Here is a 26,638-nt window from a genome sequence, read left to right as displayed (position 1 = left end):
CAATGGGGACTTTGATGGGTACCCTAATGTAAAAGGAACCCTGATTGGGTCTCTGATATGAGGGGGACTCTGATGGGGGCTCCAATAATGGCCTTGATGTAAGGAGGACTTTGATGAGGAGCCTGATGTTGGGGAATGCTGATGGGGTCTCTGATATTAGGGAGGACTCTATTAGGGACCCTGATGTAAGGGGGACTTTGATGTAAGGCAGGACTCTGATGAGGACCCTAATATAAGGGGGGGCACTGATAGAGACCCTAATGTAAGGGGGGGGGGGGCTCTGATGGAGACCATGATGTATGGAGGACTTCTAAGGAAAACTCTGATGTAAGGGGGGCTCTGATGTGGACCCTGATGTAAGAAGGAACTCTAATGGGGACCCTGATGTTAGGGGGGACCCTGATGTAAGAAGGAACTCTAATGGGGACCCTGATGTTAGGGGGGACCCTGATGAGGCCATTAGTGTAAGGGGGGCTCTGATATCAGGGAGGACTCTATTAGGGACCCTGATGTAAGGGGGACTTTGATGTAAGGCAGGACTCTGATGAGGACCCTAATATAAGGGGGGCTCTGATAGAGACCCTAATGGAAGGGGGGGAGCTCTGATGGAGACCCTGATGTATGGGGGACTCCTAAGAAAGACTCTGATGTAAGGGGGCTCTGATGTGGACCCTGATGAAAGAAGGAACTCTAATGGGGACCCTGATGTTAGGGGGGACCCTGATGAGGTCATTAGTGTAAGGGGGGCTCTGATGTAAGGGGAAGAGGGCCCTGATGTAAGAGCAGACTCTGCTGAGGACCTCAATGTAAGGGGGACTTTTATAGGGACCCTGATGTAAGGGGGACTTTGATGTAAGGCGTGATTCTGATGAGGACCCTAATATAAGGTGGGACTCCAATAGGGACCCTGATGCCGATATTTTTGGCCAATTATTGTTTGTAAAATACACAATGGGACCCTCGTACTGCTGAGTTTGGAGACCCCTGGTGTGATGTAAGAGTGACTATGAATAAAAATGAATCTGTAAATAAAAACAAATGTCTTTTTTTTTTTAAAGATCCTATGAAGATCTCTTCCCAATGATGCTTATAATCAGTGGAATGTTTGAGTTGTGCAAAGCGGACTAAAAATCAGAGCACGCTTCACAGTCCTGAGTCGGGTACAGGTATCTTCTTGGTATCTTCATTTATAGTAAGCAGGCTGGTCCATTCTTAATACCAGACAAATATTCAGAGATGTATGACATGGCATTGGACAAACCTTGAATGGCCGATTCTCAGAGTTGCTGGGACTAAAAAGGTCCTGAAATAGAAAAAGAAGGTAAATGTGAAAAAAAAAAAGAAAAAAAAACTATGAGCCCGGGTTCACACCTATGCGAATTAGATGTGCGTTTCCAAATATCTAATTCGCATAGCAGGAGAATGTGACTGGCTCCCCATGGAGTCGGTTCACATATCTCCAGGGCAGCTGCGGTGCGCACTGCACAAAAACGCTGTGCGTCTTTGGCTGCGTTTCAGGGCCGAATTCAGGCATTGAATCGGCCCTGATTCGTCCCTGAAACGGTGAACAGGGACGCACAGCGCTCCTGTGCGGTCCGCAGCGAATTATGGCGTGAACCCGGGCTGAAGGTTAAAGATCTGGATCTCTTTCTGTTCTAGGTGGGTAAAGTCAACTGGTGGTTTCTTCCATCTCTTGAGGACTTCCTGACCGTAGGTCCTGGCTGAATTCCTAGTTTTGGCTATTCCCCACTCATCTTTATAATAGAAAATGCAATCATGACCCTTCACAATGACCGAGCCAAGACTACAAAACTGTGAACATAATGTAGACATCTCAGCAGTGGCTTAAAGGAGAAGCCCAGCCTGACCTAATTAAAGGAGAAGTCCAGCCTGACCTAATTAAAGGAGAAGTCCAGCCTGAGCTTTTTAGGCTGGGGTTCTCCTCTGGGTCACAGGAGTGCAATTCGTTTTGCAGTCCTGTGACCCGTTTTCAACGGAGAGCGGTCTAAAGTCCGCTCCCTGCTGACGTCACTGCCAACAGTCGAGGCACCATGTCATCCCGATTTCCCAAGTCTGGATCCACCAGCTGCTTTGATTGATGGTCGTCTCAGCGAGCCGCTGAGACGGCCTCTCCCCGCCCCTCCACAGCTCATCGCTCCAATAAGCGTGGAGGACCAGAGCAGGAGCCATGTGACTGACAGTCAGCAGCTCTCCGCTCGGGGATCTGTGAGAACCGAGCCATTGTTTTAGTAAATCATCCCCTACCCTGCTACTCCTCTCAGGCCGGGTTCACATATGTGCGGCCACGGGTTCATGCCTGGGGTCCCGTGTGTGTCTGTTCACAGGTTCAGGTGCGATTCAGGTCAGATTTTTTTTTTTTTGCCTGAATTGACACCTGAACTGGACCCAAAGGCGGACCCTTCTGCAATCTGGACCACGGCCGCCCGGGACATGTGTGAACTGGCTCCATTGAGAGCTGGTCACACTCACCTGTCATGGGAATCGGATGTGTGTGAATCCAGTGCAAATCAAGCCTTCAATCTTGCTCTAATAAACTGCAGGAATGTTCTATATACTGTGTGTATATATATATATATATATATATATATATATATATATATATATATATATATATATATATATATATATATATATATATATATATATATATATATATATACACATATATACATACTTATATATATTATAGCAGAGCGTCCCAGAGAGAGCCAGGAAAAGTCCTGTTCGGGATTTCTACATCTCCCAGGCTCCTCTCATACAGGTTCAGGGATTTCTGATCCATGGTCCAGTTCAGGTCTTGGTCCTCTCCCCCGGGCTAATTTAAGCTCACCTGAGCAGACAGCCTTGGCTCTTGGCTTGGGATACTCAGACTGCTTCTGTGTAGGAGAGCAAAAAGGTATGTGGAAGCTGACAAGCTGTAGGCTTGCTCAGCTTAGTAGTTAGGATCTGTAAATATTGTTTAGTTAGTGCCGAGACACGGCTAGGTTTTGTTTTGGCTATTTTTGTTCCTATTTGTTTTTTTTTGGAACACTGTACAGCACCTGTATATAGACTTGTATATATCACAAATAAACATCGCACTGTTTGTCACTATTTCACTGAATTTGGTATCTGTGCCTGAAAGACTGCTCATCCCAGGGAGCTTTGTACCTGCTACCTGTCCCCCGGGTTACATATGGTGGAGAATGCGGGCAGCTGTAGTAAGTTACTACTTAAAAGGCCAGTACCTAGAGTGACTAAACATGGAGGAAATCCTAAAACAATTGGTGATATCCAGTGCTGCACAGCAACAATCCAATGCTGCACTGCATCAAGCAAACGCTACACAGCAGCAAACAAACGCTATCGCACAGGAGCAAACCAAGGCGCTGTGCCAACAGATTTGTGCTGTACAGGAGCTATCACAGAGGCTGTTTGAACAGCTAGCCACTGATGCAAAAGAGGATAGGAAAACCCTGGCTGCGGTTGTGGAGACGCTAGCACAGTGGTCACCTGCTAAAGTTAATATTGTTGGAGACAAGCCCTCAGCCATCCATGTGGGTCGCTTTCTTTCCAAGATGACTGCAGATGATGATCCAGAGGCCTTTCTCTTAACCTTTGAATGGACCGCTGAGAGGGAAGGTTGGCCCAAAACCCAGTGGGCAGGACTGGTCGCCCCCTTGCTGTCTGGAGAATCGCAGAAGGCCTACTATGATTTGGAGTCAGCAGAAGCAGGAGACTATGAAAAGGTCAAGCGGGAAATCCTGGCACGACTTGGTGTCACCTTGACAGTTCGAGCACAGCGGGTCCACAGCTGGTTCTTCCAAGACGAGAGGCCCCCAAGATCGCAGATGTTCGACCTAATTCACTTGGTGAGAAAATGGCTACAGCCGGAGTCCCTGTCTGGGCCACAAATAGTGGAGCGTGTGGTCATGGACTGGTTCCTGAGGTCACTACCAGTTCCCCTGCAGAAGTGGGTGAGTCAAGGAGATCCCAACTCGGCAGACAATCTCGTGGAACTTGTTGAAAGGTACTTTGCTGCAGAGAACCTGGTCACCACCCCTACAGCCGCACAGACTTTCCGCCCAAAGCCACGGTCTCCCCAGGCAATCGGTAAGACTGTTCCAGGGGAAGTGGGTGGTAAGCATGGCAAGGAAATAGGGGGGAGGATTTTTGGTGCCAGGACTGAAGTTTGGCGTCCCAAACAAGGGAAGCTACTGCCTGTCAGCAAACCAAACTGGGGAAACATCAGGTGTTTTCGTTGCCAAGAACTGGGACATGTTGCAGCAAACTGTCCATTGACAGATGAACCAATGCAGTGTGATCGGTCTATTAGAAGGCAGTCTATGTTTGCTGCTGTTTCATGCGCTGCCGCACCAAGTATGGGAAAACACATGTGCCAAATGACTGTTAATAATAAGCCTATTACGGCCTTGCTAGACTCTGGAAGTCTAGTGACTTTGGTTACAGCTGAGATGGTTGACACTGTGAATTTGCATGCTAAAAAAGTTGCTCCGTTCTGTGTACATGGGGATACCCGCGAGTATCCTATAGCCACTGTTGAGTTTAAAACTGGCTTAGGTACGGTGACCCATCCGGTCGGACTTGTGTCCCACTTAGTGCATGAGGCCATCATTGGTAGGGACTTCCCTAAGTTTTGGGAACTGTGGGATCGTCCCGACCCGGTCGCAGTAGCTGACTCAGTGACAGAGCCAGAACTCCTGGCCGCTACTGACAAAATGGGTTCAGGGGACTCTTCTCAGGGCTCCCCAGGTTTTCCTTTCTCAGTTATGGCAGGAGAGCTGGAGGAGCCTGAGGAGGTCCCCACAACCAGTGGAGCTGGACAGCCATCTGCTGAATCTGAGCCTACGTTGGAGTTTGCTGACCTTAATGTACACAAGGAAAATTTTGGTACCGAGCAGAGAAAAGACCCAACCCTTGCCAGGGCCTGGGAAAATATAATGGTGATTAATGATGTACCTGTCGAATCAGGGGACAGGCTCTGTTTTCCTTATTTTAGCAGCAATGAGGATTTACTGTATCGTGTATGTAAAAAAAATGATGAAGTGGTTGAACAGTTGGTGGTCCCTAAGCCATACAGACGGGTGGTGTTGGAACTTGCCCATGGGCACTTGCTAGGAGGTCATTTAGGGGTTGAGAAAACTACTGAAAGGGTGTTGCGCAGGTTTTATTGGCCCGGGATACAGAAGGATATTGAGAATTATTGTCAATCCTGTCCTGTGTGTCAGATGTCAGCCCCACTACAACACTTCCGAAGTCCTTTAGTGCCCTTGCGCATTATTGAAGTGCCCTTTGAGAGGATTGCCATGGACCTTGTGGGTCCACTCCCCAAGTCTGCCCGAGGTCATCAGCATATCCTTGTAATCATGGATTATGTTACCCGTTACCCCGAGGCCATTCCCTTACGCACCGCGTCTGCTAAAAACATTGCCAAAAAGCTGTTTATGGTGTTCAGTCGTGTTGGAATCCCTAAAGAAGTCCTTACAGACCAGGGCACCCCGTTTATGTCCCGAATAACTAGAGAGCTGTGCAAGTTATTTAAGGTGTCGCAATTGCGAACCTCGGTGTACCATCCTCAAACGGATGGCTTGGTGGAACGCTTCAATAAGACATTAAAAAGCATGTTAAAAAAGGTTGTTGACAAGGATGGGAAAAACTGGGACTTCCTGATACCATACTTGATGTTTGCCATCAGGGAGGTTCCCCAGTCCTCCACGGGGTACTCTCCATTTGAGTTGCTTTATGGGAGACACCCTCGGGGACTCTTGGACATAGCCAAAGAAACTTGGGAGGGGGAGCAGACACCGCATAAAAGTGTCATTGAGCATATCGCTCAAATGCAGGACAGGATTGCAGCAATCATGCCGATGGTAAAAGAACACTTACTGCAGGCCCAAGCAGCCCAACAGAGGATATACAACAGGGGGGCCCAACTCTGTGTTTTCTCACCTGGTGATAGGGTCCTGGTGTTAGTTCCCACTGTTGAGAGCAAGTTCCTGGCTAAGTGGCAGGGTCCCTTTGAAGTAATTGAAAGAGTTGGGGAGGTCAATTACAAAATATATCAACCAGGAAAAAGGAAGCCCGAACAGATTTACCACATAAACCTGTTAAAACCCTGGAAGGATAGACTGGCGTTAACTGCGAGGTCCCTCCCGGTAACGCCTAAGGGTACTGAGCCCCCTCTGATCCCTGAGGTCACGATTCCAGACACCCTGTCATATTCCCAAAAGCAGGAAACTAGAGAATTCCTGATAAGGAATAGAGAGAAATTTTCAGAGTTACTTGGCACAACTTCAGCAGTTCAGTATGATATTGTTACTGAGCCTGGTGTCCGTGTCAAGCTCAAACCATACCGAATTCCTGAAGCGAGGAGAAAGGACATCAGCGAGGAAGTTAAAAGAATGTTGGAGCTAGATGTCATTGAGGAATCCAATAGTGACTGGTCTAGCCCCATCGTGTTAGTCCCAAAACCGGATGGCACTTGGAGGTTCTGTAATGACTTCAGGAAGCTTAATGCAGTGACAAAGTTTGACACATACCCAATGCCCAGAGTGGACGAACTTATAGACCGACTTGGCAAGGCTCGCTATCTGACCACTTTGGACTTGACAAAAGGTTATTGGCAAATACCCCTGACTGGTAGCACCAAAGAGAAGACTGCATTTGTGACCCCGGAGGGTTCCTTTCAATATAAAAAAATGCCTTTTGGGTTGCAAAATGCCCCCGCAACATTTCAGAGGACCATGGACAGGACTCTAAGACCCCACCGACAATATGCAGCAGCATATCTAGATGACATAGTGGTAAATAGCACTGACTGGGAGTCTCACTTGCCCCGTGTCCAGGCTGTCCTCGATTCCCTCTTCAAAGAAGGTTTTACAGCAAATCCAAAGAAATGTGCCATTGGTCTAGAGGAAGCCAAGTATTTGGGCTACACTATTGGGCGTGGGGTCATAAAACCTCAAGTGAATAAAATAGAAGCCATCCAGGAATGACCACGTCCTGCAAACAAGAAGCAGGTCAGGGCCTTTCTTGGCATTGGGGGGTATTATAGAAGATTTATCCCAAATTTTGCAACTATAGCTGCCCCACTGACAGACCTTACGAAAGGGAAAGACTCTGTAATGGTGAAATGGTCCTCAGTAGCAGAGGAATCTTTCCAAGTTCTGAAGAAGGCTCTTTGTGCACAACCAGTACTGTACTCCCCCGATTTCTCCATGGATTTTTTGGTTCAGACGGATGCGTCTGATGTTGGTATTGGGGCAGTACTATCACAGGTACACAATGGGGAAGAACACCCTGTGGTGTACCTAAGCAGAAAGCTCAATGACCATGAGCAAAGGTATGCAGTCATTAAAAAGGAGTGTTTAGCCATAAAGTGGGCAGTGGACGCACTCAGGTACTATTTGTTAGGACGCCAGTTCGAGTTAATAACTGACCATGCTCCTCTGAAATGGATGGCCCAAAAGAAGGAGACTAATAGACGGGTGAACCGGTGGTTTTTGGCTCTACAGGATTACTCATTCACTGTAAAACACAGGCCAGGTGTTGAGATGGGGAATGTAGATGCCCTGTCCCGTGTTCACTCCTGTTGGGCTATAGGTGTTCCAACCCTGGGGTTGAAACAAGGGGGGGGATATGTAGCAGAGCGTCCCAGAGAGAGCCAGGAAAAGTCCTGTTCGGGATTTATACATCTCCCAGGCTTCTCTCATACAGGTTCAGGGATTTCTGATCCATGGTCCAGTTCAGGTCTTGGTCCTTTCACCCGGGCTAATTTAAGCTCACCTGAGCAGACAGCCTTGGCTCTTGGCCTGGGATACTCAGACAACTTCTGTGTAGGAGAGCAAAAAGGTATGTGGAAGCTGGCAAGCTGTAGGCTTGCTCAGCCTGGTAGTTAGGATCTGTAAATATTGTTTAGTTAGTGCCGAGACACGGCTAGGTTTTGTTTTGGCTATTTTTGTTCCTATTTGTTTTTTTTTGGAACACTGTACAGCACCTGTATATAGACTTGTATATATCACAAATAAACACCGCACTGTTTGTCACTATTTCACTGGATTTGGTATCTGTGCCTGAAAGACTGCTCATCCCAGGGAGCTTTGTACCTGCTACCTGTCCCCCAGGTTACAATATACACACGGTATCTCACATAAGTGAGTACATTCCTCACATTTTTGTAAATATTTTATTATATCTTTTCATGTGACAACACTGAAGAAATGACACTTTGCTACAATATAAAGTAGTGAGTGTACAGCTTGTATAACAGTGTAAATTTGCTGTCCCCCCAAAATAACTCAACACACAGCCATTAATGTCTAAACCGCTGGCAACAAAAGTGAGTACACCCCTAAGTGAAAATGGCCCAATCAGCCATTTTCCCTCCCCGGTGTCATGTGACTCGTTAGTGTTACAAGGTCTCGGGTGTGAATGGGGAGCAGGTGTGTTAAATTTGGTGTTATCGCTCTCACTATCTCATACTGGTCACTGGAAGTTCGACATGGCACCTTATGGCAAAGAACTCTTTGAGGATCTGAAAAATATAATTGTTGCTCTACATAAAGATGGCCTAGGTTATAAGAAAATTGGCAAGACCCTGAAACTGAGCTGCAGCACGGTGGGCCAAGACCATACAGTGGTTTAACAGGACAGGTTCCACTCAGAACAGGCCTCGCCATGGTCAACCTAAGAAGTTGAGTACACGTACTCAGCGTCATATCCAGAGGTTGTCTTTGGGAAATAGATGTATAAGTGCTGCCAGCATTACTGCAGAGGTTGAAGGGGTGGGGGGGTCAGCCTGTCAGTGCTCAGATCATACACCGCACACTGCATCAAATTGGCCTGCATGGCTGTCATCCCAGAAGGAAGCCTCTTCTAAAGATGATGCACAAGAAAGCCTGCGAACATTTTGCTGAAGACAGGCAGACTAAGGACATGGATTGTGGAACCATGTCCTGTGGTCTGATAAGACCAAGATAAATGTATTTGGTTCAGATGGTGACAAGCGTGTGTGGTGGCAACCAGGTGAGGAGTACAAAGACAAGTGTGTCTTGTCTACAGTCAAGCATGGTGGTGGGAGTGTCATGGTCTGGGGCTGCATGAGTGCTGCCGGCACTGGGGAGCTACAGTTCATTGAGGGAACCATGAATGCCAACATGTACTGTGACATACTGAAGTAGAGCATGATCCCCTCCCTTCAGAGACTGGGGCGCTGGGCAGTATTCCAACATAATGACCCCAAACACACCTCCAAGATGACCACTGCCTTGCTAAAGAAGCTAGGCGTAAATGTGATGGACTGGTCAAGCATATCTCCAGACCTAAACCCTATTGAGCATTTGTGGGGCATCCTCAAACGGAAAGTGGAGGAGCGCAAGGTCTCCAACATCCACCAGCTCCGTGATGTCACCGTGGAGGAGTAGAAGAGGACTCCAGTGGCAACCTGTGAAGCTCTGGTGAAATCCATGCCCAAGAGGGTTAAGGCAGTGCTGGAAAATAATGGTTGCCACACAAAATATTGACACTTTTGGCCCAATTTCACTTAGGGGTGTACTCATTTTTATTGCCAGCAGTTTAGATATTAATGGCTGTGTGTTGAGTTATTTTGAGGGGAAAGCAAATTTACACTGTTATACAAGCTGTACACTCACTACTTTACATTGTAGCAAAGTGTTATTTCTTCAGTGTTCTCACATGAAAAGATATAATAAAATATTTACAAAAATGTGAGGGGTGTACTCACTTTTGTGAGATATTGTGTGTGTGTGTGTGTGTATATGTATGTGTGTGTGTGTGTGTGTGTGTGTGTGTGTGTGTGTGTGTGTGTATGTGTGTATATATATATATATATATATATATATATATATATATATATATATATATATATATATATATACAGTGTGTACACACATATACATCGATCAGCCAAAACATTATGACCACCCACTATAACCCATAGCGGAATAGACTCCACTCCACCAAACCATCAACAGCAGATCCTTCAAGTCCTGTAAGTTGCAAGATGGGGTCTCTATGGATTGGACTTATTTTACCAGCACATCCCACAGATTCTCGAGTGGATTGGGATCTGGAGAATTTGAAGCCAACACCTTAAACTCATTGTTGCGTTCCTCAGACCATTCTTGAACCATTTTTGCAGTGTGGCAGGGCCCATTATCCCACTGCCATCAGGGAATACGGTTTCCATGAAGGAGTGCAGTTGGTCAGCAACAATGTTTAGGTAGGTGGCACGTGTCATAGTAACATCCACCAAAATTTCCTAACAGAGCATTGCCCAAAGCCGCGCATTCATCTTTGGCTCGCCAGTTCCTAAATGTCTTGCAGGACAATTTTGGGTCACATGGTAGATGCACCAACTAGAAATAAAGCGTTACTGGATCTACAGATTACCAACAATACAGACCTGATCACGGGTGTGGAAATACGGGGCAATTTAGGTAACCGATCACAGGTCAATTGGCTTCAGTATAAATCACACAAATAGGAAACATAAGGGGAATACAAAGAAACTGAATTTTAAAATAGCCAACTTCCCTAAACTACAAACTTTACTAGAAGGCATGAATTGGGATAAAATCTTAGGAACAAAGAACACAGAGAAGAGATGGGTTTGTTTTATGAGCATATAAAATAAGGGCATTAGCCAATGCATCCCATTGGGTAATAAATTTAAAAGAGCGAACAAAAGTCCTGGATGGCTTAACTCCAATGTAAAAATGCATATAAAAGCAAAGGAGAAGGCCTTTAAAAAAATACAAGGTTGAGGGATCATCATCAGCATTCAGACTTTATAAAGAATGCAACAAGAAATGTAAGAGTGCAATAAGGACGGCTAGGATAGAACATGAAAGACACATAGCAGAGGAGAGCAAAAAAATCCCAAGAAATTCCTTAAGTATGTATACAGTAAAAAAGGGAGCACAGACCATATTGGCCCCATAAACTATTGATTCCCTTACCGAAGTTGGCGGCGGTAGCATCCGAGGACCGAGGGACGGTTCGGCCTCGGGTGCCGACATCGCGGGCGCCCTGGACGGGTAATGACGCTTCTTCTGGGTAATAGTTCTTATATAGCTGAGGGTGGGGCCACCTGGTGACGTAAACAGGTGACCCCACCCCCTCTGACGCCACGGGGAAGCTAGACATTTTTATTTTTTAATAAAGGACTTGTCCCAAGCTGTCTCTTGTCTTTACCATTTTTGTCACTTTTTGTGAAATGGTAGGGGTACAATGTACCCGCTACCAATTCACATAGGGGGGGGCCGGGATCTGGTGGTCCCCTTGTTAAAGGGGGCTTCCAGATCCCGATAAGCCCCCCCACCCGCATACCCCCACAAACACCGGTCAAGGGTTGTGGGAATGAACCACGCGTTGGGACGGGACAGGCACTCTATTGCCGCGTACACACGGTCGGACTTTTCGTCTACAAAAGTCCAAAGGACGCTGACGGACTAAAGCTGGCCGGTAATCCGATCGTGTGTGGGCTTCTCCGGACTTTCAACGGACTTTTTTAGCCTCAAATCCGACGGACTTTAGATTTGAAGCATGTCCGCTCGTCTGTATGCTAGTCCGACGGACAAAAAAACGACGCATGCTCATAAGCAAAAACTAAACGGAAGCACTCGGTCTAGTAAAACTAGTGTTCGTATTGTAGGTAGCACATTCATCACGCTGCAAAATCTGTGATCGTTGAATGCAGCGCATTTTATTTCTTCTTTACGAAGGCTCTATAAAGAACGAAGGTGTTTTGCTGTTCATAATCAGAGTTCTCCCAAACTGATTTCTGGATTCTTTTTCTCTTTGATCTCATGAATGATATAGTATGCATTTTAAAAACAATGTTTCCATACTAATAATACTTTTTCCCCTTTTTTTTTTTTAGGTTTGTAAAGTTACCACAAAGAACCCATTATTCTGTTTTTTTTTTTTTATAGTGATTATTTTTTAGTTTTTAGATAAAGTTAACCCAAAGCACCGTTTTTGGTTACGTAAATTTTTGGATTTTCAAGACTTACCACTTGAACATTATTAACATTAGTAATGTATTTTTGGTGTGTTTTTTTTCTAACTCAATGAGATTGTTGTCCCTTGTTAATTTAACATTGTGTGTAAAATCAATGATTTCAAAGAAAAAACATAAAAAGTCTTTTGCTAAACTCAAAAAATGATCCATTTATTCATGGTCAAAATAAAATAAAGAGGAAGTCAACGCTGGAAAAAGTCGGTGTACCAGAAAATTGGGATCTTGCGGAGTCCATATAAGAGGGAGCACAATCTGGTCCAAGAATCCCAGAGATCAACAGCACCAGCAGATGATCTAGATGTCCCCAGACTGTGGTCCTACAACAGCCTGCGTCTTCTGTCAGACCAGACTGAACCCAGGTCATCATTTTCTTCTCTTCCCTGCAGCCTTTCCTCCACGCTGCCCTGCAGCCTTCCCTGTAGCCTTCTTTTGAGGCTGTGGCTCTGGTGTTTCAGTTGTGGCAGGAGGAGGAGGAGGAGGAGGAGGAGGAGGAGGGGGGGCTGCCTCATGTAGTTGGGTGTTTTGTGTTAGCGTGCCCTGCAGCCCCTTATGGATTGTTTCCCCAAATAGGCGCTCACAAATGAGGCGCTGCTCCCTATTCATCTGAAGAAGCCTGCTGGCTAAGTAGCAGCCATAGGATTCTTCCGCTTCGGGGGGGCTCCTTAAAAAACGGGTGGCCTCTTGCATGAGGCGCAGGGATGCGTCCTGTGTGACCATCCCCTTCCTGGCCCTTTTTTTGGGAAGGTGGAGGGGAGGCACTTGGGATTCGGTCAGGCTCCTACTGGGCCCAGCCACCTCACTTGGCCCAGCCACCTCACTTGGCCCAGCCACCTCACTGGGAGCAGCCACCTCACTGGGAGCAGCCACCTCCTGCCTGACACTGGGCCCAGCCTCCTCCAGGATGATGGTGAATCCGGCCTCCTCCAGGCTGTCCATGGGCCCGGTCTCCTCCTGCCTGCCACTTTCCCCACATTCCTCCTGGATGGACTCATCCTGTGTATAAAAAAAGGACAATAGTTTGAGTATATTTTTTTGGGTTCATCAATGACACACAGTTTGCTTCTCATGAATAGCAAATTCAATGTGAATACTTCTCTTTAATAAAAGAGTCTAATCAGACACCCTAATTATTTCAAGCAGGTGCCAAACATATTTAGCCACTACTGTCAATTGATATGTATACACAATTTTGAGTGCCAAATTATTTTAGACAATTATAACATCCAGTTAACATCATTAATATTAGTACAGTAAATATTTGTTCAAATAATTTACCTGACTCCAGATGGTCATATCTGGTTCATCCAGGATGGAAGACCCAGCTTGCTCCTCATCAGCCTCTGCTGGGGTGGAGGGAAGGGTGGAGGGAAGGGTTGAAAGTGATGGCCTGGCTTCATTCTGGTCATCCAGAAAACGGAGTTGATTATAGTACCACAGCCTGGGTACATAAACATCATCTGCTGATGCTCCTGATCTCCTTGATTCCTGGATCTTCTTATGCTCCCTCTTATACATGTTCCTCAAGACCCCAATTTTCTTGAGCAATGTCTCCATTGTTGCTTCCGGGATGGTCGCCTGGACAAAGGCCAGAAGTCTCTCCAGCGTTGACTTCCTCACATGCTTAGCATAATACTGAGGGTGTTTCACCTCCCACAAATTCCTCATCTCTCGATATTTGGAAATAAAAGATGTAAGGAACTCTGGATCCTTAAATAGGGGATTCATTATATCTGGAAAAGATGAAGTCACAAGACAAAAAACACTTTTATTATAGGTTTCGGCTAACCCCTCATCATCTTCTCCCTATGTAGGCCTCATCAATCTATCAAGCCATATAGGCCGCTTGCTACAAAGTCATGACCATAAAACCCATAAAAAATATATTTAAAATTACCTTCGTTTTGTAACGTCCTGGTCCACTATCACCTACGCACAGAACGTACGTACGACACGTGCGCAAGGCCCCTCTTTATACACTACGCATGTGTGAAACTCCGCCTGCGTCGCCCGCCCCTGACGTTCGAAATTAACTCATGTTCTCCGCCCCCTAATTCGACGCACAGAACGTACGTACGACACGTGCGCAAGGCCCCTCTTTATACACTACGCATGTGTGAAACTCCGCCTGCGTCGCCCGCCCCTGACGTTCGATTTTAACTCATGTTCTCCGCCCATTTTTTGTTACGGCGCGTAGTGGAGTTAAAGAATGGCGGAGACACCTGAAATGTTGACGACCTCAGGTAGTGGAGACAGCCCGGAGGCTGGAACGTCAGCGAAATCTATGAGGCCTAGATTTAAGGCCTCTAATATGAGTTTTAAAGAGATGGTGGAGATGGTGGCCATTCTTCACAAAGACGACTATGATGGCAATTATGGGCCGTACGCACGGCCAAATTTGCGCAAGGCCAAAATAATGGCGAAGGTCGTGGAGACTTTGCAGGCATCTTTTGGGGTCCAGCGCTCCAAAGATCAACTGCGAAAAAGATGGTCTGACCTGAAACTCAGGGAGCCGGATCAATACCGACGTATCCGGAAAGTTCTTAAAAAAAGTAAGTACTTGTCGTGTTTTTCTCTTGTGTTTATTACCTTGTATACTGCTCCATGTGCTTTTCCTTCCTATACGATTTTTTGTTCATCGTTTTAAACGATCTTTTAAGAAACCTCGTTACATATCTATAGATATATATCTATATATACATATATACATATATATATACATATACATATATATATATACATATATATATACATATACATATATATACATATATATATATATATACACATATATACACATATATATATATACACATATATATATATACACATATATACACATATATACATATATATACACATATATATATATATATATATATATCTAGTTATATATATATCTAGTTATATATATATATATAGTTATATATATATCTAGTTATATATATATGTATATATATATATATAACTAGATATATATATAACTATATATATATATATAACTATAGAGAGAGAGATATATATATATATATATATATATATATATATATATATATATATATATATATATATATATATATATATATATGTTGAGAGATAGATATAGAGATATAGAGAGAGAGAGAGAGAGAGAGAAATATATAGAGAGAGAGAGAAATATAGAGATAGGTAGATAGATAGATATAGAAATGTAAAACATCCTTTTTGAAGATTTGAAGTTATCTTAATTTTTTGGCTTTACATTTAGTTAGATATTTAGAGATTTTGTTCCAGATATAGAGAGAGATCAAAAGATTATTAACTATATTTTGAGATATTGATATCTATCTATCCGATATGTCTTTCTAATTTTAAATATTGAGGTAAAATAGGAACTCTACACAAACCACTTCATTACAAATGTTGGAAAATTACTATGTACTAAAATATCTGTGTGCTAATTAGATTATTAATTTTTTGTTTCACATAGGGGAAAAATCACTCAGCCAACAACCAGAAGACAGTCCACCCCAAGCAAAACATGATTGGGAAATAAGCCCAAGTCCCATTGAGGATGTGGAGGAAGGAGAGGTGGGCGACATGGGCACCCCACCAGGTGAGTGTCTGACACACCAGCTTACGGTAATCTATGCATGGCTGCCTTTTATTTTATGTAATTTTTCTACTCTATTTTAGGTGATCTGGTTGTGCTTGAGTCAAGCAACAGTGCCACCCCCGAGGATGTTCATGAAGTATGCGACATGGGCACCCCACCAGGTCAGTGTTTGAGACACCAGCTTTATGGTAAGGTAAACTTATGTGTGCATATTTCTAAACATATTTTTTTTTTCATTCCACTTTAGGTCCAAGTGACTATTTCACCACAGACAGTGCCCAACGGCTAATTGCTCAAATCATGGCCTGGAATGGGGAGATCGATCAAATGCGGAATCGGCTGGATCGTATGCAGCAGGAAATGAAGGACATGATTGATGTTTTGGGTCGAATCTAAATGCCCTTTTTTAAACCCCAAAACATCAATCATGTCCTTCATTTCCTGTTTTGCTGACCCCATTCTGGGCCTTCTCTTTTTTTTTTTTGGCAGAACATAAATGGCTGTTTAACCTAATGTAAAAAAGGAGGGCTGTTTCTCGTAAATACCTCAAAAATCCACAAAAAAATAATTGATTTTCAAAAAAACACAAAACAAAAAAAATAAAAAACTTGATTTTAAAAAACCAAAAAAAATAAAAAACTTGATTTTAAAAAACCAAAAAAAATAAAAAACTTGATTTTAAAAAAACAAAAAAAATAAAAAACTTGATTTTAAAAAAACAAAAAAAATAAAAAACTTGATTTTAAAAAAACAAAAAAAATAAAAAACTTGATTTTAAAAAACCAAAAAAAATAAAAAACTTGATTTTAAAAAACCAAAAAAAATAAAAAACTTGATTTTAAAAAAACAAAAAAAATAAAAAACTTGATTTTAAAAAAACAAAAAAAATAAAAAACTTGATTTTAAAAAAACAAAAAAAATAAAAAACTTGATTTTAAAAAAACAAAAAAAATAAAAAACTTGATTTTAAAAAACCAAAAAAAAATAAAAAACTTGATTTTAAAAAACCAAAAAAAATTAATATACAAACTTTATTAAAAAAAAATAATAAAAACAAAAATAACTTGATAAAAAAAAAAAACATAAACCAAAAAATTGCTTTAAAAAAAAAAAAAAAAAAAAAACAAAACTTGATTTTCCCAAAACAAAAAAAAAAGCCTGTTTGTGAAAATCAAAAAGCCAAAAATATTTTTTTGTGGATTAGGTATAAATATTTAGATATAATTATATTTTGCTACATTATTAAGATATCATTCTATTTTTGTCTATGAACATTTTATACTAAATGCAGAACGGAATGCATAACAACCATTAATAAAAACATCTCCTTATAGGAATTAAATAAATGTGTGGTTTGTTATTTCAAGGCTCAGTATCATTTTAGTTATAATTGTAAAAAAGTTGTTTACAGTGGCAATGGAGCTTATTTAGACATTTAAAATTACAATACAGTTGGCACTACAACTGCTCGACCATAACCTAGGAGACAGCCCAAAAGAAAGGCAAGCAATAAATATAATGCAAGATTTCATCAATAATTTTTTTATTGTCAAAAATTATATATCCTGGCCCATTGCAATGGCCCCCCTACCCATAAAATAATTAACATATTGCTGTCTAACTTGACGGGCACTTTGGGGGGCCAAGCCAGTACGGACAGTATCCAGGCCTGTAAGGTTGGCTTCTATTTGTCCGGCCTCAGGCCCAACTGTGCCTATATAATTTGGCGAATGCTTATTTAAAAAGTTGTGCAGAATGCAGCACGATAAAACGATAAAATTAAGTTTGTATTCCGCCAAATTAATGGCTGTTTGAAACAGGCGGAACCGGCTGGCCAGAATTCCAAACGCATTCTCAACCACTCTTCTAGCTCTGGCCAGCCGGTAATTAAAAACCCTCCTCTCCGGGGTGAGGGTTCTTTGGGGGAATGGCCTCATGAGGTGCTTGCTGAGAGCGAAGGCTTCATCGGCAATGAAGACAAAGGGGAGTCCTTCCACGTTATCCTCATCAGGTGGCAATCCCAGGCCACCACTCTGGAGACGCTGGCAGAACTCCGTCTGGGCAAATACTCCTCCATCCGACATCCGGCCATTCTTCCCCACGTCCACATATAAAAAATCATAGTGTGCCGACACCACCGCCATTAAAACAATACTGTGGAACCCCTTATAATTAAAATAATATGACCCCGAATGGGGTGGTGGCACAATGTGGACATGTTTCCCATCTATAGCCCCTCCACAATTGGGAAAGTCCCAACGGCTGGCAAAATGGGATGCCACAGTCTGCCATTCCTGTGGCGTTGAAGGAAACTGGGAAATCAAACAAGAAAACCAAAATCAATTAATTTGGAAGCTAACATTGCAAGAAAATTAGACAATTAAAAACATTATTCCCCAGCATCAGTATAACATTCAATAATTTAATTGTTCTGGAATAACTAATATGGAAAGGCACACTTATCAGATTGGTCACCCCCTCTGATGGAACATTGATTACATTTTAGGGGGTTGTGAAATCCCTAAAAAAAATTACTTTTAGGACACGCAGGAATTTAGGGACTAAAAAGGCTACAAGACTGCAGTTGTCGCACTCTGCAGGTGCAGTTGCTAACCAGCTTACAGTAAATGAGGTAATGTAAAAAGGCATTCATGTTGCAAGGAGTACACAATCACATGCAAGGGCAATTAATGAAAACACTTTGAGGCTTGCATATGATTTGATGATGGAAATCAGCAGAGCTTCTGCTCATTTACTAAAGCACTGGAACAAATGCACTTGTAGAGTGCACATGCATTTTGCAAAGTGCAACATATATTTGCTTTAGACAAATCAACACCACAGAACATTCCAGCAAATTTTAACGAGGGTGGGGGTGGGGGGGTTGTGAAATCTAGATAATTGCTCATTAGCAGCACACTATTTGGAGTGAGTTTAGGTGGGGGGGGGGGGGGGGTTTGTGAAATCTAGATAATTGCTCATTAGCAGCACACTATTTGGAGTGAGTTTAGGTGGGGGGGGGGTTGTGAAATCTAGATAATTGCTCATTAGCAGCACACTATTTGGAGTGAGTTTAGGTGGGGGGGGGGGGGGGTTGTGAAATCTAGATAATTTCTCATTAGCAGCACACTATTTGGAGTGAGTTTAGGTGGTGGGGGGGTGGGGGTTGTGAAATCTAGATAATTGCTCATTAGCAGCACACTAAATACACTCAAACAAAATACATTCCAAATGAGTAGACTAGGTGGATATGTTCCCATCACTTCATGCTGGGAAGGTTATAGAAGGAAAATATACATGCATGACAAAAAATAACAGTAAAAAATTCCAGCATGTGTGAGGATAAAAAGGGGACATTCACACTATATTGCAATGATGGTAAGTAGTGTTTGAAGCAAGAAATACATTACATTATCAAAGATTACATAAAAGAACATGTGATACTAATAAAAGAAAAATATCTTACCTTAATATAGTCCTTCTGCAGGACCTGTATGATGGCAGAACAGGTCTCTGGGATAATGATCCCCAGAGCCTGGGGGGAGATGCCTGTCGAGAACTTAAGGTCCTGCAGGCTTCTCCCTGTGGCCAAATACCGCAAGGTAGCGACCAGCCTCTGCTCCGGAGTGATGGCTTGCCTCATGCAGGTATCCTGCCTGCTGATATAGGGGGTCAGCAAAGCCAACAAACGGTCAAAAACGGGGTCCGTCATCCGGAGAAAGTTCCTGAAATCCTCAGGATTATTCTCACGGATCTCACGGAGCAAAGGCATGTGACAGAACTGGTCACGCTGAAGCAACCAATTCTTGGTCCATGAACTCCTCCTCGCCCTGTTCATGGACTGGTCTTGGGCTGAAGAATAAACTACAGCACCAAGCACATACAATGCACGAGCTCTACGACGAGTACGTACAGGTAACATGGCTTCAAAACGGTCGGCTGGTCAGAACGCACTAAACAGAACGCACTGAAGAACAGCAAGGCCTGTGAAGAACGACCTGAAAATCAGGAACGAGCGGCCAATAAAACAAAGATTTCTCAATGCCAACTGACCAAACGCACTGAAAAGCAGATACAAACCTCACAAGCACAGACTGAACAACAGTTAAAACGAACTGAAAAATACGAGTCTCACAAGCGCGAATCGTCTCTCACCAAACTTCTACTAACACGAGATAAACACGAGATTAGCAGAAGGAGCCCAAAGGGTGTCGTACGGGCTATTGAACTTCCGTTTTATAGTCTCGTCGGACTTGGTGTACGTCACCGCGTACTAGGCTGTCGTACTTTTGTGTGGTCGTGTGTGTGCAAGTCCGTTCGTAAGAAAGTCTGCCGCAAGTCCGCCGAAGGTACGTCGGAAGTCTGTCGGACAGGCTGTCGGACTTTTGTAGACGAAAAGTCCGACCGTGTGTACGCGGCATATGACTGTTTTTGCATTACGAGCTCGCCGCTCGTCGGATCTCCACCCGGTATTAGTGATTGTAATGTGAGTACATACGTTTTTTTAATAAAGAGTTATACGCTTGCCATACAATATTACACCATTGTGGGCTTCCTTCTTTTGATTTATCTGGGTGACCCCGGGACACTACTTGAAGGAATAGATGCCCGCATAGGAGATAGACCAGGATAGGACTACATCTCCACCAACCCCCTACAGCTGGTTGATTCCACAGCCTCCACAACGAAAGGTTGCCATGCCCTAAAGTGGCTAAATGCGAGTACCCCATTACCTTCAGGGAAGGGGCCACTGCCCACCAGTGTGTGCTGTGCTGCATGAAGAGTCACCTCTACTGTCACGCATACTTAGCACCAAGTGGACTACTCATATTCTGTGGACTTTGAATTATTGATCATTTTTTAAGAGGAGCACCTTTTTTTGTTGCATGTGTTACTTGCATGCATACGAATGAACTTTATATCACTCAGCCATATCAAGACTGTCACTCTATGTTATGCACTTTAAGCACGATTCACTTTGTATATATACACCAGGGAGTGTGTTGAGTCCCAGGTGTATGTCAGTCCAGCTAGAGACTGATTACGTCTTAAGTTAGTTTGTTATATAATTTTTTTATATATTCTGTGTGTATTAGAATTATTCAGAAGCACTAGTCACTTTTCACCAACTTTGTGTGTTTTTATTGTTAGAACTAGTAGAATTTCTGTATAATAGGTCTACTGTTATACGCTGCTAGAAGACATGCCACCACAGAACAAGTGTTCATCTAAAGGATTAGCACAGCACCACATCTTTACTCATCTTTATTTTAGCAAGGGACAGGCTGTACCCTACTCAGTGTAGGCTGCTCTTCCTTGTTTTACTTTGATTCTGGGCTTTTCCTTTTCTCCCCCACCCCGTCTTACGATAGCGCAGGAATACCCTATAACCTTTTCAGGTTAGAAGTTCGTTACATATTGTATGTCATTGTTTCAAGATAAGTCATCACACATAAATACATTTACAACCAGATTTTAAAACAGTATTTTACAAGTACACAGGTCACGTAATAACATGATTAATTGTATTGTAGAAAATACTCATAAAAGTAGCTTGTGCATTAAAGCGTCTAAGACGCTACAGGGATGGAAGCACACGGCTGCACTATTAATATATTTTCAGCACTTGCTATGGCTGCTCCTCAGCCGATCATATTATTTCCCCACCTACTTCCAATTTTTCCTGGGCAGTGGGTGGGTCCCAGTGCACATACAATTGGTACAATTAACCCCAAAGCTTTATTTTTTCATTTACCTTGCTCTAATTTACAATTGAATTAATGTCTTTTTTATTGCTTGCGGTGTGATTGCGCACAGGGGTCAGCGGCCGCTGGTTGTCTCTTCCTGTGCCTCCCCTGTCACGTCCTGGAGCTGTGACGTGCACTGTGGGCTTCCCCTCCGCCCCCTCTCACACGGGGTGGGCGGGGTTTCCCCCACTGCTCGTCAGCGTCATGCCTACAGTGTCAGCTGTTTGGCGCCTCCGTGACGCCTATAAATCAGCTGGCTTGTTTACCACACCTAGCAGTGGGGAGACTGGATTGGCGCCCTAGGCTGGATACGCTGGGAGTTGGCGGCCAGTTACCTGGTGTGTCCCCGCTCCCCATCCTGCTATCGCATGACGTTGGAGGCTGGTCTAGGACGGCTCTTCCTGCCGGGGCTTCCCCCCTAATTGAGATCGGCACCTGTGTCCTTGCTTCTGATTTTTCTCACCACACCACTTTCCTTTTGGCTCTCTTGTCCAATCTAATCTGCAACAGGTAACACTGTTTTAACCTTATCACCCCTATTTTCTAATCCCTGCCCCCCCTTCTCCCCCCCTCTCCTTCTCTGTTTTTTCCTTATTCTTACTTTTCTTTGCTCCTTTCCAGCACTCCACTTTTCTTCCTCACCCTGTTTCCCACTCTCTCACCCTGCATCACTTCACTTTCCATTTCATACCCCCCCTTATCCTCAGTGCACTGCATTCACAAACTAGTTTCTTTCAGCAGGTCCCCCTTCTGGGGCCATTCCTCTCCCCCCTTCACCCACTTTCTTTTCTCACTTCTCTACTTTCTCTACTTTCACCAGTTAGGGATGTTGCCGCTGCTGGTTCAGTGCTGCCTGGACGGGTCCCCTCAGCTCCGGGATGTGGCATCCTTGGCCAGTTTGACTCACGCAGCTGTGCTCTCCCTTTTGCGCGATCACACGCATGTAAGTATCTAGGACAAATGTATGGATGTGAGGGGATGTTTCACATTTCCTGCATTTGCCCACTCATTTTTCAGACTATCACAATGTCCCTATTTTTATCTCTTAGATCATTATCACGGTCTTGCTCCTGACGAGTGACTTAAAGGTCTTGAAACACGTAGAGCTAACAACTACCGTTATAACTACCCATTCATGAATTCACTACGGCCGTTCCTCTCCACCAAGTATATTTTCTCCTTTTTCCTAAAGTGATGCTTTAATGCATCCTATTTCTGGTTTCAGTATTATCTACATTGCAATTAATCACGCACTTACAGTATGTGACCCGTGCAACTGTAAAATACTAGTAGGGGAAGATGGTGGTTGCGCTGTGATGAAGGGGGGAGGGGGGGGGCTACAAAACTGACTAAAATGGCAAAGTGAACTGGAAGAGAGAGAGCAAGTGCATAAAAAGATCCTAATATACTAGGAAAGATGGTAAGAATGCAGTGCAGTACAAAGTGGCTGATGCAGTGCAGTGCAAAGTGGCTAAACAACGTAATAGATATATTACGAGCAGACAAAGCCTGATGAATGAAAAATGTATGTGAAACATAAGCACTCACTGTTTCACATACACTTTTCATTCATCAGGCTTTGTCTGCTCGTAATATATCTATTACGTTGTTTAGCCACTTTGCACTGCACTGCATCAGCCACTTTGTACTGCACTGCATTCTTACCATCTTTACTAGTATATTAGGATCTTTTTATGCACTTGCTCTCTCTCTTCCAGTTCACTTTGCCATTTTAGTCAGTTTTGTAGGCTCCCCCCTCCCCCCTTCATCACAGCGCAACTACCATCTTCCCCTACTTTTGTTCTCTTTTGTCCTGCTTTGGATCAGTACTTAGGTGTTGCAGCAGTGTTCTTTAGCTTAGCCCCCCCCCCCCCCCCCCCCGACAGCGCAGGAGTTTCCAGTTTTCACATAACTGTAAAATACTGTCTTATATTTTCCATTAAAGTCATGATGTAAGTTTTTATATTATTATTTTTCCTACTTATCTTACCTTAACTAGTATTTCTATAGACGCTTTAATGTGCAAGCTACTTTTATGAGTATTTTCTACAATACAATTAATCATGTTATTACGTGACCTGTGTACTTGTGAAAATCTGGTTTAAATGTATTTATATGTGATGACTTATCTTGAAACAATGACATACAATATGTATGAACTTCTAACCTATGTTCTAGAAATTGACTCAATCAATAAACCATTCTTGAATTTAGTTCTTTACTGCATCGGTGTGCTTCATTTAAAGTCCCGCCCCATAACTTTTCTTTAATTATCAGAAGAGTTGTCCAAGAGCCAAGGAACTCTTATGGAGTGCTTCATAAAGACTTGGAATTAGCAGGTACAATTGTTTCAAAGAAAACAATAAGTAATGCACTCACTCCCCCATGGCCTGTATGCACGCTCACCATGCAAGACTCCACTGCTGAATAAAAAGCACGTTGAAGCTCATTTAAAGTTTGCTGCACATCATTTAGACAAGCCTGTGAAATACTGGGAGAATATAGTCTGGTTAGATGAGACCAAAATTGAACTCTTTGGATGCCATAATACACACCATGTTTTGAGGTCAAATCAGTGGCGTATCCTCCATGGGTGCAGGGTGTTCACTGCACACGGGCCTCCAAGGGGAGGGGGGTCCACTGTGACCTACCCTGCACACACAGATGATTGTCCCTTGGTTCACAGCCGGGGATGATCGGTGCGGCGGGAGCTGTAAGCACCGATCTCCCTGCATGACAGCCGCTTCTCCTCCTCTTCCACCTGCGACAATTATTGCTTACCCTCCCACCTCACCGATCCTGCGAAGCTATTCTCCATGTCTTCCACCTCCGCTCCCTGTGTTCTTTCCCAGCCCGCTGTGTCCTTCTCCGCTCCCCCCGTTCTCCTCCTTCACCGTTCACCATTCTCCTCCTCCGCTTCCCGTTTTCCTCCTCCTCCACTCCCCGTCCTCCTCCTCCTCCCAGTTCTCCTTCTTCTCCGCTCCCCCCGTTCTCCTCCTCTGCTCCGCGTTTTCCTCCTCCTCCGCTCCTAGTTCTCCTCCTTCTCCGCTCCCCCCATTCTCCTCCTCTGCTCCACGTTTTCCTCCTCCTCCGCTCCCAGTTCTCCTCCTCCTCCTCCGCTTCCCCGTTCTCCTCCTTCGCTTCCCCGTTCTCCTCCTCCGCTCCCCGTTCTCCTCCTCCTCCCAGTTCTCCTCCTTCTCCACTCCCCCCATCCTCCTCCTCTGCTCGCCGTTCTCCTCCTCCTCCTCCACTCCCAGTTCTCCTCCTTCTCCGCTTCCCCGTTCTCCTCTGGTACGCTGGGTCCTCCTCCTTTGCCTCCCCTCGTCCCCCCGCAGCCGGCTCCCTCCTCTCCCGTGGGCTGTGGGGGATGTGTCAGGATGGAGAGCGGAGGAAGGGGCCTGTCATGTACCTTACAGCGGAGCCCGAAATGATGAGGGTGGCCTCTTGCACGGTTCCGGTCCAAGCACCCCTGGTGGCGGGTACAGGGAGTGCGAGGGCAACGAAAGGGTGCAGGTGCCTGCAGGCAGGAGGCTGGAACTTGGAGATATAGGAACCTCTGCTTAGGAGATGTGGAAACTGATCACCAAACTTGTTCAGCAGGAGCCAGATCAGGATCAACTGCAGAATCAGGAACAGGCAGGAGTCGGCAACAGGCTGGCAGTGGGGTCCCAAATCAGAAGGCAAAACCGTAGTCAGAAACAGGCAGGGGTTGGCAACAGACGGGCAGCAGGGTACAGAATCAGGAGGCAGAGCCGTAATCATAAGTTCAAGCCAAGGTCAGTATTGCAGGTAGAGGCAGGTTCAGCAGGCAGGGGAGATCCAAGAGAATGGTCAAAAGATAGCCGGGTTTTCAGGAACAAGGTTAATCAGGCAGAGTAACAACAGGAACACAGGAACAAGCTGAAGACAATCCAGCACTGATGCTAGGCAGACTCTCTGTTTATATAGGGTGCTGTGTGCCAGGATTGGCGCCAGCGTACGTGCGTACGTGCATGCGCATTAGTAACTTAACACATTGGCACATGTGCGTTAGCACATTAGCACTTTGGCACATTGGCGCATGCGCGTTAGCATATTAGCGCTTTGGCACTCGCGGACGCACGTTAGCGCGCATTCGCATAGAGGTGCCATTGTGCATGCCCACCCTGGATCTCATTTGCCTCTGGCTATGGTTGCGTGCATGCACCTTGGCATTAGCAGAACGAGGATTGGCAGCTGCTGCATGGAGACGGGTGCTTGCTGTGTGAGTTCTCTGACAGGGCCCGGTAAATATGTCATTTACTGGCCCCTTCCTTGTCTGAATTGGACATTAAGAGAGTTTGTTGCCGAACGCTCTCTAAGTTCTGTAATAACTAAACTAAGAGAGACCTGTGTGTTACTCTACTTCAGTTTATGAATGGAGAGGAGAAGCTATCTTCTGTCCATTCATCTTCAATGCTGAGAAAGTGACTGAGGAATCTGTGTCCTCAGTCCCTTTCCATGTCTCAAAGGGGAGATGTTAGGGGTCTGTTTAGACCCCTGATATCTCACCAAGGACCACAAACAAGGCTGATTTAAAAAAAGTATGTATATATATATTGCAAAAAGTATTAAAAAATAAAATTGTAAAAAATATAATCTTTTTTTTTTTTAAAAAACTACTGATAACCCCCACCCTGCCCTGCTTACACTGTCTACTGCCCCAACCCCACCCCCAAAAAAAATTAAAAACAAATCCAATTGTAAAATAAAAAACTGACACCATCCACGGTTTTACTGACACCTTCCACTGCCCTACTGACATCACCCACTGGCCGCCAAAAAGTATTTAGAAAAAATGAAAAAAAAAAAATACAAAAAAATTAAATTGTAAAAAAATAATAAAAAAAAAAAACTATTGACAACGTCCACTGCCCTACTGACACAATCCTTAACATAATACCCACCACCATACACTCCACACTCCTCACCTGCACATAATACCCACCACCATACACTCCGCACTCCTCACCTGCACATAATACCCACCACCATACACTCCGCACTCCTCACCTGCACATAATACCCACCACCATAAACTCCGCACTCCTCACCTGCACATAATACCCACCACCATACACTCCGCACTCCTCACCTGCACATAATACCCACCACCATACACTCCGCACTCCTCACCTGCACATAATACCCACCACTATATACTCTGCATTCCTCACCTGCACATAATACCCACCACCATACACTCCCCACTCCTCT

Source organism: Aquarana catesbeiana, linkage group LG01 (genome assembly GCF_042186555.1).
Source record: "Aquarana catesbeiana isolate 2022-GZ linkage group LG01, ASM4218655v1, whole genome shotgun sequence".
NCBI classification, from domain to species: Eukaryota; Metazoa; Chordata; class Amphibia; order Anura; family Ranidae; genus Aquarana; species Aquarana catesbeiana.
This window is presented reverse-complemented; position numbering follows the sequence as displayed.